Here is a 16,615-nt window from a genome sequence, read left to right on the forward strand (position 1 = left end):
CACCAACTGCTCTTCTTCTGATCTTGCTAACTGCATGCCTCCCCTCCTCCAGCAGTCTTGCTGCACAGGACTTTCTAGTTTCTCTCATCCCTGTTCTGTCCACCTCTCTAATGCAAAAGTTAATTAGTGTTCTCACTCTTTCATCCCTTTTACTGGTAATCTCTGGTACTCTCTTCCTGCTTCTGTATTTCCCCTCTTTTTTCATGATTTTAAGTCTTTCAAGAAGGTTTTAAGACAATTCTCCTTCAGTTTTGTATAGTCTTTAGAGGCTGGCACCTCAGCCTCAGCCTTACTTCCTTTTTTCTTGCCCTTAGCCAGGTTCCCTTTTATATAAAAGAAGTGAGCATCGAGTGTTACTAGAACTTCATGGGAAGCAATGCAACAAATTGTGACTTTATGTGGAAGTGATGCGTCGCTCACAATATTCTGACGGTGTTACTAAAGGTAGTGGCTCGTGCTGGTGATGCTTCTCTGGACGTGCTCAAGTGGACGGTGGCTGGAGGTGGCGGCCAGTGGTGCAGGTGGTGAGGAGAGGTCTTAAGTTGAATGTGTGTGGCCCTCGCTTCAATCCTTTATGTCGATGGGATGAGTTGTAGGTGGTGTGTTGAAGTGAGTCCCTCGCCTGCCTATTTTTTTTTTTTTTTTTTTTTTTTTGTTTCGTAGGATTGTGAGATAAATGTTTGTTGTTGGGTAATATAATGTATATCAGCAATTTTATCAGTGTAATCTGAAGTTAAAGAGCTTGAGATGGGCTTTAGTAGGTCGATATTTGAATGTACGTGTTCGAGAATATAAGATTAATTAAAATGTATAGTTGTTATTTTTTTTCATTTCTCTCTCTCTCTCTCTCTCTCTCTCTCTCTCTCTCTCTCTCTCTCTCTCTCTCTCTCTCTCTCTCTCTCTCTCTCTCTCTCTCTCTCTCTCTCTCTCTCTCTCTTTCCTCTTCTCTTCTCTTCCCCTCCTCTCCCCTTCCCTTCCTCTCTCACCCACCCCAGCACCTCGCAGCAGCAGGAACAGTACCTTTCATCACCTCGAGACAGGTACTCCATTCCCCGCCACACGTCTTGGAAACACCTCATTCTCTTGACGACGAATATAAACTCCTCTACTAAAACCATTCTTCTTGTTCTATTAACTCGATCAAACGTCTTTCTACTCTTGTTTCTCTGTTTCCTCTCTGTTTCCTAACGCCAATGACCTCAGTTGACCAAATTTTGATCGTATCCTCGTATTCTCAGTCATATTCTCATGCCAGAGTTTTCTTCCCCCATCCGTGTCGTCCCCATCCCGCTGGCGAATCAGGCGTGGGGCGGGACACAGATCACAAAGGGAATGGGGGAGAGACACAGGGTGAAGGATGACTGCCGAGGAAGCGTGTCGTGCATAGAAAACGATACGAGGACGTTCTCTCTCTCTCTCTCTCTCTCTCTCTCTCTCTCTCTCTCTCTCTCTCTCTCTCTCTCTCTCTCTCTCTCTCTCCACTAATTTCTACTGTGTTCAGAGTTTTTCATCAGTCTTAAGTCCTTCGATCTGTTAAAAATTGTATGTTGTCGCATTTTTTTATGTTTTAAATTGATCAAAAGACTTCTGGTTTATGAAAATACAAAAAAAAATAAAACCAATAGGAATTTCAAGTACAACTTCCTCGATTTCTGACCACGACTATCACTCTCCTTAAACATACATTCCCAGTCTTTCTACTCTCATTCTCACCCTGTTTTGGTTCTCCTTCACCCTGCCTGCCTTTCTCTCCTTCAGGGTTCCCTCTCTCCCTCTCTCCCTCCCCCGAGAAAGCATGCCCCCTCTGCACGGCGGCTGGAGGGAGACTGGACGCCTTCGCATAAAGCACAGATATTGCTCACTAACTTCCACCCACCTGCAGCCGGCGTCGAATATTGGCATTTTACCGCACCTGATTTGGTCCATTAGGCTGGTTATTTTTTCCTTCATCTTTCTCTGCCTTTACTCACCTTTAAGAAATAAGCAGCCTAGCTCGTCTTGCCCGCTGATTGCGAGAAGGGAAATGGTTATGTGTTTTTGAGTTTAATTTCTACTAATGAAGATAAGGGGTTGAGTAATTAATGTGTTTCTTATATAAACACTGTGATGGCATTAAGAGTAAGTAAGATCAAGAGCAGATCACACCACCATAGAGCACATTTGTTTTCCTCTCAGAGGCAGGAGAAGATTGTGTTTATGATTTTTATTTTTACTAATGAAGATAAGGGTTTACGTACTACGATTAATGTGCTTCGTTCATAAATACTGTGAAATTATTAAGAGCAAGTAAGATTAAGAGCGGAACGTACCATCAGAGGGCACACTCGTCCCTGTTACTTCCCATAAACAGGAAAAGAAACTGAAAAAAAAAGTATTTACTTCCGCATTTAAAATTAATATCATTTAGATAATTTGTTTGGTAACTTTTAATTAATAAGCTGTGTTGTTTATGTAGAGATAAATATAATGACTGTGTGATTGATAAGCTTAACCAGGAAGAGTATCAAATGGAACCTCTAATGGCTCGCTTCAATAAATCATCGAGTGCATTGCATCACTCACCCACACCCACACTGTGTGTATATACGTATATGGCTCATTTTCACTATTTGATTTAATTATAGACGCACGATTTACTCTCATATACGAGCATCCATATTTTTTTCGGAGCCTGCCATCCATGATAATTAATGTGCATCGAGTCCTGAAAATTAGATAATTATCAGAGAAGAACTCTTAAATGTATTCTAGTATTTCACTAAGACACTTTCTTTTACTTACCTTTTACTTATCATTGTTTAACGTATCGAGACCATCCCTCTTACGTATCACTTTGCCGGATTACTCACTGTTCTTGTAGCAGTGAATCAATAAACTATCTCACACTAGCGATACATAAAAGCACAAGAGAGACGAATGTAAACGTGTCTCAAGAGGGAAATGCCATCCCACCTACGCCGATTTTAGCTCACAACACTTTCATTCAGTCTCACACTAACATAATATTAAAGCATACCAGAGACGAATGTTAAATGCGTCTCAACATGTATATGCCAACACACCAACTAAGAGAAGGGAAGGTCTGTGTACTAAGAATGCTTGCCGCCACAGAGGCTGCCGCGCGACTAAGCCGATTACGGAATGGAGAGTGGAGCAAGGAAGATAAACAAAATCAAGGTGACCGGCGTAAGGCTGGCACATTCCTCTTCATTCTTAATCATAAGCTGTGAATTATTTAGCAACACTTATATAAAAATTAATTTTATTTCATAACACCTCCTTTCATGAAATATAAGTGGGTAATTATTTATCATCATTGCTCATTAGAAGCATCCCGAGACATGAATAATATTTACCTTAAAGTCTACTGGTTTTACGACTCGCATTTCATTACTAAGATCATTGTGCTCAGTTCATTTGTATCGTCACGTATCCAAAGCTGTCCTGATGAAACTTTGCAGGTATAACTATTAATAGACAGAGAGAGAGAGAGAGAGAGAGAGAGAGAGAGAGAGAGAGAGACTTATCGTGTCACCTCACCTTGACTCTTTGCTACTCTTCGTTGCTAATTAAAGGTGAAGTGTGACTCGAGGCTAATCTGTTTACCCTTCTGTGTGTGTGAATGTGAATGTGAGTGTGTGTGTGTGTGTGTGTGTGTGTGTGTGTGTGTGTGTGTGTGTGTGTGTGTGTGTGTGTGTGTGTGTGTGTGTACCATTCTCATCTAGTGTCCTCAATTTCAGCTCCCAATTTCATCAACCCTCCTACCATCTCTCCTTTCGTTCTCTCCCTCCCTAACACCATTTCCCCTCCTTCTCCACTCCCTTCGTTCCTTCCTTCCTTCCTTCTTTCCTTCCTTCCTTCCTTCCTTCCTTCCTCCCTCCCTCCCCCTCCTTCTTCCCTTTCGTCCCTCCCACCCACCAGGAACCAACTGTCGCCTCTATCCATCATCTCGCTGACACAAACAACTTTCTTGCCCCGACAGAGAGTCTCGCCCTGGTCTGAGCCTCCAGGACTTAACCTCACCAGCAACATCCAGGTCAGTGTTGAGCTATGATGGGTTGTTTTTTTATCGTTATTATTGCTATTATTGTCAGTTTTTATCGTCCTCCTTTGGTTTGTGGTATTACTTGTCTTTCCTTTGTCTTTTTGTTTGGCTGTGTTGGTGTGTTTCTTTTTTTTCGTGTTTCCTTCGCTTTTTCTTTTGTTTTATTTTGGGTTGGTGTGTGTGTGTGTGTGTGTGTGTGTGTGTGTGTGTGTGTGTGTGTGTGTGTGTGTGTGTGTGTGTGTGTTGGAGCGTGGCAGTGGGGGCGTGTTAGGACTCTAGGGGACACTGAACTGTTTGACCTTGAACCTCTGCCAGCACAATGTCTCTCTCTCTCTCTCTCTCTCTCTCTCTCTCTCTCTCTCTCTCTCTCTCTCTCTCTCTCTCTCTCTCTCTCTCTCTCTCTCTCTCTCTCTCTCTCTCTCTCCCAGACACACGCACCTGCTTCCACCCTTTCACCAAGAAGTCGAAACTTGCGAAGTCTAATTTGTAAGGATTTCCAGAGCTCACTTCAACGGCGCGGCGAGGCGAGTATTGACGCGGCCACGGCAGCCAAATCGCTCGGCTCAATCCCTGAATCAGCCTCCCTACCTCGTGGCCTTTAAGTGCAAGCGTTCATAAGTCTGAGTTTTATCGTTAGTCCCTCTTAGAAATCGTATTACACCTGATGTTTACTTTTACCTCCCTTGATTTGCATCGTTGGTCCCTCTTAGAAATCGTACTTATTATAGAATCTGGTGTTTATTTTTACCTCCCTTGATTTGTATCGTTAGTCCCTCTTGGATATCGCATTACAACACCTGATGTTTATTTTACCTCGCTTCTGTTATTGTTTGCTTTCCTTCGTGCGCTGCTTTTATGGTCCTGATGAATTATATTTCTGGAGGCAAGTAGCGTCGAAGTGCCTGCCGCTGTGTGCTTTACGGGTGTGGCCTTATGGCTTTACTCAGTCGGTCCCCTTTGGTCGTGACGGCAGGTAAGAAGCTCTTAAGGGATGTACAGCACCTTAATTGTTGCTAATGACTCCACATCCATGCCTCTATGTAGATTTCCACGCTTTGAGTGCTTTTAATTATCAACTTATCTACTCTATCTTACGTTCACCCCTATTCGACTATCTCTCTTGACGTTCTGAGTATCTTGAATTATCTGCCATCTTATACTCACTCCTACTCGACTAACCTAACCTAATCTAATCTAACTCGACTATCCCTTGCATTTCCTTTCACTCACGTTTAGTACTTTTCTTTTCCCTAGCACGGTGTAGTGTTATTCTATTTCGGTATTCCTCGCGAAGAAATATTTTTAAACTCTCGCTGCTTCTCAGAAACCTAAGCCGGATTAACTTTTTCCTTATTTTATCTCCGAAGGCAACGCAGTAAGAGAAGAGGACGTGGTAGGAAGGCAGGCAGGCGGCGTGGCGAGGTGTGAAAAGGGAGAGTAAAAGAGAGTTGTTGTTATCGTGTGTGTGTGTGTGTGTGTGTGTGTGTGTGTGTGTGTGTGTGTGTGTGTGTGTGTGTGTGTGTGTGTGTGTGTGTGTGTGTGTGTGTGTGAATGTGCAGGCCGGCGATGGATAGGACAGGGAAACGAGACAAGCATTCAGAAAAGAGCGGAGAATGTCAAACAGAGAGGGAGAGTGGCGAGGAGAAGAGGAGGCTGGCAGAGAGAGAGAGAGAGAGAGAGAGAGAGAGAGAGAGAGAGAGAGAGAGAGAGAGAGAGAGAATATTGCCATCATCATATTTTCTCGTCTTATATCCGCCAATTCTTTCCATATTTCAATAGTAAGAAAAAACTTACTTTCTACACAAACAGACAGGTAGACAGTGACAGACAGAGACAGACACAGACAGACAGACAGATAAACACAGACAAACAAGCAAACAGACAAGGAAACAGATAGACACATAAACAGAGGCAGACAGACAGGGAAGAGACAGACAAACAAACAGACAGAGACAGGAAGAGACAGAAAGAGAGTTTGAACCAAGGTTGAAGAGGGCGAGATAAGAATCTGTGTTAAGCCAAGGAGAGGCAACAGCTTCCCAAGGCTGTGGACCATAAATCAGTTCTTTGACGGCTACATCTGGCGGGCTCTGGTGGTGCTCTGTTCCCGCCCAATCCTCCGCCACTCCTGCCCAGTCCCGCCCAACCCAGCCCAACCTCGCATCTCTCTCACCCACATCTTCAGTAACCATCATTTGAAGTGTAACTCATCTATTTTCTCGACTTTATGCTTCTTTAAATGAAAAAAGTAATGTTGTTCATACTTATCCGATTATTTTCTTCTTTCTTTTTTTCTTATTTTGGTTATATTTTATTTTGCTTGCTCCTTCGTGTGTGTGTGTGTGTGTGTGTGTTGTTGTTTTTTTTACTTATTTCATTATTTTTTTTGTCATTTTTCTTCAAATCCTCTCTCTCTCTCTCTCTCTCTCTCTCTCTCTCTCTCTCTCTCTCTCTCTCTCTCTCTCTCTCTCTCTCTCTCTCTCTCTCTCTCTCTCTCTCTCTCTCTCTCTCTCTCTCTCTCTCTCTCTCTCTCTCTCTCCATCACTTTCTTTTTCACACCCCACCACACACACACACACACACACACACACACACACACACACACACACACACACACACACACACACACACTTCCATCACCGCCTAATCTCGTTATGGACAATTAAATTTACAGTTTCTCGTTAGCTCCATGTTCCCTTGCGTTGTATTGTTTTATTCTGCCTCTCTCTGCTCACTTCCTCCGCAGCTTTCTAATCACCAAACACTGAGTCACTTTCATCCTATTCCTCTTCCTTCATCCTCCTCCTCCTCCTCCTCCTCCTCCTCCTCCTCCTCCAAAGGGACAGCGCCACCCTGCCACCCTGCCGCACCCTCCAGTCCATGATGTATCGATAGATTTTCCGCGGACTTTGGTAATAGAGGCCCTCCCATTTTTCACCTCCCTTGATAATGTAATCGAGTCTCTAGAAGGTTTTTCAGAGGTGCAAACTTCGCTGCCGACACCCTGGAGGAGATGGGAGGGAGGCTGCTGCTGTGAAGGACGAGGAGGGCGAGGAGGAGGACAAGGAGAAGGAAGAATAAGGAGGATTTTGATGATGAGAACTTGTGGGATAAAGAAAATTGGGACGAGGATATTGTGATGACTAGTGAAATGAAGAGGAGGGATAGATTTTCATGATGTCTATTGGAATGAAAACGAGGGCAGGAAAGACGAGGAGGACAAGGGTGATGACGATGATGACTCAGTGACGAGGAAGAAGTGGATGTTTTGATGACTAGTGGGATGAAAAAGAGGACGAGAGTTTGATGATGACTTGTAGAATGAAAACAAGGACTGGTGGAATGACGGGAAGGACGATGATGTTATGGTGATTAATGGAGTGGCGAGGTTGTTGATGGTGATGACTAGTAGAATGACGACGAGAATGGGGATGCTGACGGTGATGACGATGATGTAGACAGTGATTAGTAAATGACGACGAAAACAAGTACAATGACGAGGAGGACGACGATATAGAGAATGACTAGTGGAATGACGAGGACAAAGACGAAGGTCGAGGAGCATTTGTAAATAAAAGAAGGGATGTGAGATTTTTTTTTTCGTAAATGTTTTTTTTTTAATGTTGAGAGATATCAAGTATTGTCAGATGTTGCAAGAGAAAAATATAATGACGGCATATATCTCTCTCTCTCTCTCTCTCTCTCTCTCTCTCTCTCTCTCTCTCTCTCTCTCTCTCTCTCTCTCTCTCTCTCTCTCTCTCTCTCTCTCTCTCTCTCTCTCTCTCTCTCTCTCTCTCCATACACACACAAGTCCGATCAATCTTCATCCTCCCCTATAATAAATCCCAATATTGAAGGAAGCTGCTAACCCTCGGCCTTTACACTTCCTATGATTACAACACTACTACACCACAGGACGCCTCGAGCTCACCTACATTACCTTCTTACCTGCATCACTTCCTCACCTGCACCACTTCCTCACCTCCTTACCTTTACCTGACTGAGAAGAATAACAACCACGCACACATCACCAAAGACTCCAATCCACAAACACAAGGATAAGAAAACTGTCGATCTATAAGGGAAAACATTTCTACTTGTTTCTTTTTTCCCTCTCCGTCTTTCACTTTCCCCTCAAGGTTTATTTGATTACTGTGGCCTGTGAGTGGTGGCTGTGATGATGGTTGTGGTGGTGGTGGTAGTGGTGATGTTGTAGTGGTGGTGGTGATGTGGTGGTGGTGGTGCTCTTTCTTCCTTATAGGTTAAGGAGAAATTACTTTTTTGGGGGGAATGGAGCTGTAGCTTGGTCTGTGAGTGGTAGAGATGTGAGGCGATGTTTGATGTGGTTGAGATTGGTGTGCGGCGGTGTGGTGGTAACTGGTGGAGCGTTGGATGTGGTTGAGTAGCAGAAGAGTGAGATTTGGTAGGTGGAGTGTTGATATGGTTGAGATGAGTGGTAGAAGAACAAAATGAAGTTGATGGAGTGTTGATATGGTCGAAATGATTGCCAGAGGAGTGAGATGCAGTAGGTGGAGGAGTGATGATGATGGTGATGATGTAGAATGATAGTCTTAGAAGTAGTAGAAGGATGGAATGGAGTACGTGTCTTATTGATGTGGCTGACATGAGTGACGTGACAGAGGATTGCGTTCGATTCGATACTTATGTAGCTAAAATGAAAAGTACAGAAGTGTGCTATTACTTAAGCAGTATTGGTATTGTATTGGTAGCAGTGACGTCGGTGGCTTTGAGAGAGAGACGGATTAGGGTATTGATATCAGTGGCGCAAATGACTTTAACAGAGCCGGCGTAGTGTATTAGTATCAGCGGCGTCAGTAGCGTGGCTTTGAGAGACGGGCGGTGGCGACTAAGTGAAATATGGTCATGTTACTGGCGACGATAGAGGTGACAAGAGCGATCAATGGGCTGCAGTGGTAAAGAAAATTGCCGTCCTAGCGAGTGGCGGCACGAGTGGCTATAAACGGGTTGAGCGTGACGGTGACGGAGCGGGGCGAGGCGGCGGCAGCGACAGAAGGAGGCCCTGGAGCGTGTGTGTGGAGCAGGAGGGCTTGAGGGCGAAGAGGCAGTGATCAAAGAAGGAGTTCAATTTCTGAGAGAACCCGTAGCTTTCCCCCTTCCCCCTTCCGCTTCGCCACCTCCCTTCTCGTCTTCCATCTCTCTCCTCTCCTCTCCTCTTTCTGTTTTACTCTCCCTTTTTCTTCTTCCCTCCAGGGCCCTGCTGCAACAAACTTCAGGCCTACGCTACCCTCTTTAGGCCTAAATAGAAAAGAAAAAGGGACAAGAAAGTGATAAAAGTGGTTGGCTTCACCGTACCTTTACTTCAATCCCTTACCTTTCTATCACACTTACCGAATTTTTGTTTGCCATTCTCTTTGTAAAAAAAACTTGGAAATTGACCTCTTCATAAAGTTTGGAAAGTGTTGTAATGAAATATTCTGAGGCTTTCGCTGTCTGTCTAAAAGATTCGACGGGTTTGAGGTGTTGGTGCTGCGTCTTTCTTCTCCCCCTTGTTTATCTTCCCTTTCTTCTTTGTCTGTCCTCTGCGCCGCGTTTGTCTCTAAGTACCGTATGCACTTCTTACCTCCCAACCATTCACCACATTCCCGTACACTTTCTTTCCTTCAAACTCACATGAACTGTTTTCATCCATCGGTTCGCTCCTCACGCCGCCTCTGCTGCCCCCATAAGCTCTTCTTTTTTTTCTTTAGATACTAGGTTCTCCTCCTCTTCTTCTTTCCTCACCCACTTCTCGCGCCATATTTTTGTCCATCACTTCTCGTTTCTATGCCTCTCTGTCTGTCCGTCTCTCTCTCTCTCTCTCTCTCTCTCTCTCTCTCTCTCTCTCTCTCTCTCTCTCTCTCTCTCTCTCTCTCTCTCTCTCTCTCTCTCTCTCTCTCTCTCTCTCTCTCTCTCTCTCTCTCTCTCTCTCTCTCTCTCTCTCTCTCTCTCTCTCTCATCCATACCCATTTCTTTACTCAACGTCTTCATGGTCACTTACTTCCATCACTCCTCTCTTTTTCTCTTCCCTCTTTCCCTCCCTTTCTCCCACCATACCTTCCTCAATTTCCCCTCCCTACCCTCTCCTACGTCCTTTCTCCCTTATGTTCTTCCCTTCTCATCTCCCACTCCCCCCAAGGTTCTCTCTAAGGGCGGCATCTCCCCTTCTGTCCTTCCCCTGCACGTCACCCCTCCCCGGAGACTACCCCTCAAAGATATCCCCTTTGTTACCGCCCTCTACTTTCCTTCTTCCCTGTTATTTCCTCCACAATGTTACATATACTTCCTCAGCTGGGACTTTAGTCTTTCTGCTTCTTCAGTTTTTCTTAGTGTTTCTTGTTATTCGTTGCCTCTTTTTTTTTATTTCGTTTATATTTTATTATTTTTCTTTTTTTATGGTTTGTTTGTTTGTTTGTTTGTCTGTTTTTTCACTTTCCTTTGTGTGTGTGTGTGTGATTTGTGTTTCTTATGTGTTTTTTTGTCTCCCTTGTTTGTTATTCTTTATTTTCTCTCTCTCTCTCTCTCTCTCTCTCTCTCTCTCTCTCTCTCTCTCTCTCTCTCTCTCTCTCTCTCTCTCTCTCTCTCTCTCTCTCTCTCTCTCTCTCTCTCTCTCTCTCTCTCTCTCTCTCTCTCTCTCTCTCTCTCTCTCTCTCTCTCTCTCTCTCTCTCTCTCTCTCTCTCTCTCTCTCTCTCTCTCTCTCTCTCTCTCTCTCTCTCTCTCTCTCTCAACGTCGTCATCTTTCACAGCTTTTTTTTTTTCCAGCTCTATTTTTCTTGCCTTAACTTCTGTGTAGCCAAATCTTTTAAATACTTACCTTCAGATCAAACCCGTCAAACTCTCCCACTACCCTCCAAAAGATACTCACTTTATTTATTTTTTTAATCTTTATCTTCTTCCAACGGACACTTTTTACCCTCTTTATACTTCCCTCATCTCGTATTTTTTTCAAGGAAGTTCTTCTCCACTTCACCTCTCCCAAAGCTACAGAGAGAGAGAGAGAGAGAGAGAGAGAGAGAGAGAGAGAGAGAGAGAGAGAGAGAGAGAGAGAGAGAGAGAGAGAGAGCTTTCCCTCCATTATTATGCTTACCGATGAAACTCTCATTCTGCATCTTAATACTCCTCCTCCTCCTCCTCCTCCTACTCCTCCTCCTCCTCCTCCTCCTACTCCTCCTCCTCCTCCTCCTCCTCCTCCTCCTGTCTCTCTCAGTAATAATAGAGTAGTTACCCAAACATCCTAGTAATGACCTCAATGTCTTGCTATTCAGACTTCCTTTATGTTCCTTTGTATCCTTTTTATTCCTCTTACTGTCATTTCTCAAGCGTCTCTCTCTCTCTCTCTCTCTCTCTCTCTCTCTCTCTCTCTCTCTCTCTCTCTCTCTCTCTCTCTCTCTCTCTCTCTCTCTCTCTCTCTCTCTCTCTCTCTCTCTCTCTCTCTCTCTCTCTCTCTCTCTCTCTCTCTCTCTCTCTCTCTCTCTCTGCACTTAGGTCTGTAGTCAGTCTTATGCCTACCGATGCCCACAATAATCATGGCTGTGGTGGAAGTATGTAAGGTAAGGGACAGGATGTTTTCCCCTTTCTCCGTTACCTCTGTATTAGCATCATCACCTCAACAGCCGCCATCATCACCGCCGTCCTCTTCTCCTCTGTTTCTTCCGTGTTTTTTGTCTTGTTTTGCTTGTTTTTTTTTTCTTCTTTCTTCGTGTTTTATTTTAATTTTTGTTTCCTTTTGTGTTTTCTCTTTGGTTACGTCTTCCTTGGCCCGTTTTTACTTCTCCTGTTTCTTTTTTTTTTCTTCTCTGTACTTTTCTCGTTATTTCTTGTTCTTTATTGCGTTTTTTATTTGTTTTTTTTTCTCTCGTTCTTAACTTTTTTTTACTAACTTTTTTTTCTTTTTTTCTCCTCCTCCTCCTCCTCCTCCTCCTCCTCCTCATCCCATGCTTTCTCATCTCCATACACACTTCATCACCTTGGTCACCCTCCTTTATCCTTCCGTCCCTTTTCCCTCCCCCCACTACCCTTGCTCCCTGTCCCCTCCATCCCCACGCCAGGCCTCCTGCTCCCCTCTTCTCCAATCTTTCCAAGTCGCCCTGTTGACATCAAGCAATCACGAGGAAAAATGGAAAGTGGAAGATGATGGTGGAGGAGAAATTAAACGGAAAAAACGTGAAATAAAAGTGCATAAGGAAATAAAAGGGAAAGATAATAAGAGGCATTAAGAGAAAAAGGAAGAGAAGGCATGTCTTATATTACTGGAAGAATGGAGGTGCAAAAAATTATCCAGTGGAACGGAGGAACAATGGCGCATCAGAATGGAGTGACACAGGAGAGAGTGGAACATGACAAGGCACATCGGGCACCGTGGAGCGTGGCGGGGCCCTCCATTTAACCGGAACATTGCCTCGATACCGCTCTTAGTCTCGCGGGAGTCGCCCTGCCACGTGTTCCTGTACCTGTGGCGCTGCTGCTGCCTGTTGGGGCGGGGCGTGGGGGCAGAGGCGACACTTTCTGAAAAATTGTGCAAGGTAACGTGGCTATCCTGACAGTTCTGGTCGTCTGTCGTAGCACTAAAACTGGAAGAAAAAAAGTGAAAATGTAAATGGAAATCAGGCTTACACTTGGCTTTAGCTATATGGCTTGTTTAATGCATGAGCTCCTGTAGTTATAATACGTTTTAGATGAATAAGAACCTAAGGACTTAAGAAAATAAGAGAAACTCGAAAAAGCCAGCAGGTCTATACGTGGTAGTTCTGGTATAACGCTTACCTATTTATATTCATCCCTATCCATAAATTTATCTAGTTTTTAAAGCTACCTAAAAACCTGATCACTGAGTTCATTCCAGGTATCTGCCAATCTATATGAGAATACATTTTTTTACATATTTTTAAATCTACGTATATGCAAACTTTCCATTACTTATTGTTGAAACGAGTAACGAAACCACTCTTGCTAGGGAAAAACCTCCAGAAAGTGAAAGGTACGGAGATGTGAACACAAACAGGCAACGAATCGTCAAAGGTGAAACTAAACTTCTGACACCCGTCGTGACATGTCAACTGACTGCGCCGCCTGACGGTCTGCCCTGGCTTGCGGTGTGCCTGCAGTCCTGATATGCTATTTCTGAGAGACCCACTCACACCCGACACCTCCAGGACCTCTGACGTAAAATTGCCTCTGCACTGCCACTGGTATCGTATGTTTCAGTGTCCCGCGTCAGGTGGAATGCAGCGGCCACCACTCTCCCGATAACACTCGAGGCGCCGCTAAAAGTGACCTGCACATTTCTCCACTAGCCAGACAGAGAAAATTAAATTCAAGTTCATTTTAGTCTAACGTCAGTGGGTTTTTATTAACAGGTTGTATATGTATATTGGGTGATGGGATGTGAGGTTTTTGTTTCTTCTATTTCTGCTGTTGGAGGTACTGGCCGGGAGAATTTCATGTTTTTTTTTTGTGTTTTTTAGAGTCAGGGGTCTCTCTCTCTCTCTCTCTCTCTCTCTCTCTCTCTCTCTCTCTCTCTCTCTCTCTCTCTCTCTCTCTCTCTCTCTCTCTCTCTCTCTCTCTCTCTCTCTCTCTCTCTCTCTCTCTCTCTCTCTCTCTCTCTCTCTCAGAAATGTATGATCAGAAAAGTGGCCAGTTTGTGAATTTTTAGTTGAACTGAGAAAAAGATGGAAACAAATTTAGATATTTTTTTCTTTTATTAATAATATCCTTGTCACATTGTATTGCAGTACATACAGTGTAAAATAGATAGATATTGCAATCAATATCTACGTCTACATATTTTTAATTTTTTTTTTTCTTAAGACTCCTATAACTACATTTTCTTGACTTATATCGTCTTTCTGGCATTTAAGTACAGCTGGATATTTCCTTCATATTTTTTGGGGCAAATACTTACAACTACATGATATTGTCGTCTTCTGCTCACTCCCCGTCACTAGAGTCACGCCCCTCGAGGTCCTCCAGCAGCAGACGCATCTCTCTGTCCATTGTCTCGAGATCATCCAGCATCCTCGCCCTCTTCTCCTCTCTCTTCCTCTCCTCTTCCTGCTTCGCGAACTCAAGCGACTGGGAGAAGATCACCTGCTTGCATCGTTCCTCCTCCTCCTGCTGCTTCTTCCTCTTCTTGTCCTCCATCTCCTGCAGGTACTGTCCCCAGTCACGATCGCTCCTGTCCTTGCTCTTGTCCACCTTCTTTGCCTTCCTTGCTGTCTCAGCCTCCGAAACGGTCCTCAGGATTGCCATGAGGCTGTCGCCATCGTCTTTCTTATCGTCCTTGTCGCCGTCTCCAGATTCCTTATCAACAGCAGGGGATTTGCTTGTCTCGTTGCCCTTCTGCCTCTCTCTCTTTCTGGCATCGCCCGACTCTGCCACACTCCATCCCTCGAGGTCTCCCTGGAAGATGTCGTCGCCCACGCTGTCCTCAGCATCACCAAAGAGGTCTTTTTCTGGTTCACTGCCACACTTATTGTCAATCTCAGCTCTACATTCTGCCCCAGCATGTGCCAGGCAGCCGCTCTTCTTAGCACAACGATCAATGTGTGCACCACAACGCTGCTTCTTCTCTGAGCAGCGCTGCTTGTCACGACCCAGCCTAAGCGTCTTGGCCAAGGCCAGTATCTCGTGGTGCACGTCACTCTGACTCTTCACCTTCGTTCCACCTCGCCGCGGTGCGCTGCGCCCCACCATACACACAACCTGGTCGTTCTCCAGCACCAAGTTCTTCAGCTCCACGGCCACTCCACGGAAGCCTGCCTTCCACCACACGCTTTTCTTCTCTCCCACGTAGGAGATATGCTCCCTTCCCTGCTTCCTCTTTTCGGCAGCGCTTGCTCGCTCCTGCTCCTCTTCCTGTTGCTTGTCCTGCCGCCCCAGCTCCCTGTCACAGCGGTCCTGCTCTTCCAACAGTCGCCTGCACTCCGCCTGGTACTCCAGCACCTGATTCTCTCTGATCCGTCTCTCCATGAACCGCTCGTCCGTGTACCTCACCTCCTTCCCATCCTCGTCGTACCCGACGAAAAACTTATCCTCCCTCGCCCGGTCAAACCCGAAGGAAGGCACACTGCGGCGCAGCTCCTCCCAGAAGGGCGCACCTACGCGGTTCTTCGCCTTGTACTTTTCATACTCGTGCTGGAACTGCTCCAAGGCTGATTCGCCATCCCAGCCTAACGGTTGCTTCTCCTGCTCCCAGTTCTTTAGATCAATTATCTCAGGATACTTCTCGAAAGCGTCCCATTTTGGGACGCCATTCCCGATTTGGTCTCCTGAGAGGTCTGGGACTGAAGATGATGAGGCAGGGTCGAGGAAGGTGACATCGTCTTCGAAGGCGTCGCGACGAAGGGGGGAGTCGTCCCTCTTCGTATTGGAGAGTGGCGAGGAGGAGCCTGGGACGTCGGTGTGAGAAGAGCGACGAGAGGCGTCGCTGGGAAAAGAATGAACGTGGGAGTGCGATGGGGAGGAGGAATCGGAATTAGAGGAGCTGCCGCGAATTAGACCCTCGCCTTTCCTGTTACACTCCGACCGCTTCGTCCTGGCACGCACGGGCGGCGAGGGGGATTGCCCTCCTGTGTCTCCTGAGGACATGGTTTGTTCTTCTGCGGCGTCCTGGCGCTGAAACTCAGCTGACGGGGCCGCGGAAGCGTCCATTTCATACACCAGCTTTTTCAGCCACTCCTTGTGCTTCCTCGCCCTAGTGGCAGGGCTACACTGCTGCTCCTTCGCCTCCAGTAGACTCGATATCTGCGCGTCGCCGCTCAAGCCGTCCTTCAGGTCCAGTTTGTAGCCCAAGAAGCGGTACTCATACTTCTCTTTTCCCGGTTCAGCTTCCTGCACCGGCCGCCTCACTGCCATCGCCATCGGGATCGTCTCGCGCCGCCTGCTCAAACGCTCACTCATCTTGTATTCCAGCCGCCGCCGCTGCTCACCAGCAGAGATTCCTGTAAACTTGATCGTCTCCTCAGGCGTGCCATCTTTCTTTCCCTTCTTGTACTTCTTGCTCCCCGCAGGCATTCTCTTCTTCAGTGCGGCGTCAAGCGCCTCACGTGCCAGGATCTGGTCCTCGCAGATGGCCTCGAGTGGGTGGCAGGCGTCCCTCCACCGGCCCTCCACGGCGTCCATATCGCCCTCGTCCATAGACTCATCGTCAGTCAGCACAAAGGAGGACTCGGTGGGGCTCGGTGAGGGGCCGTCCCGCTTGATGGGGATCTGCTTGAAGTTCCTTAACGGATTTTCTTCGTAAGGACAATTCTCCAGCTTCTTAGCGCACCCTGTCTGCAATTGTCGGCCGAGCGCTGCCCTGCCTCGACCTTTCCTTTGGATCTCCGATGTCGTGGCTGCCCTCACTGCTCTGCTGCGTTTGGGCGCGGGTTTCTCATCAAGAGGGTCACCCCGCTCACGTTTATGTGGCACTGCTGTTGGCACCAAGGGCTTGTTGTACGCCTCAGGGATGGGGAGGCCTCTGTCCCGGGCGTCCAGGGCCTTGCTCAGCCACGCATCAAGGCCAGCGTCCATGGCGGCTCTCCCTCACTGTCTCGTAGATCTGTCACATT

General features: G+C 46.1%; 1 long non-coding RNA gene across 1 annotated transcript in view; it reads left to right on the forward strand.

Moving 5' to 3' along the window:
* The window catches only part of LOC135090185 (uncharacterized), a 260,934-nt gene that overhangs the window by 234,105 nt on the left and 10,214 nt on the right, over positions 1-16,615 (forward strand). The window contains exon 7 of the long non-coding RNA XR_010261819.1: positions 3,983-4,036. This is a non-coding gene — a long non-coding RNA (uncharacterized LOC135090185). The remainder of the gene's footprint in view (positions 1-3,982; positions 4,037-16,615) is intronic.

This window comes from Scylla paramamosain, chromosome 3 (assembly GCF_035594125.1).
Source record: "Scylla paramamosain isolate STU-SP2022 chromosome 3, ASM3559412v1, whole genome shotgun sequence".
NCBI lineage: Eukaryota > Metazoa > Arthropoda > Malacostraca > Decapoda > Portunidae > Scylla > Scylla paramamosain.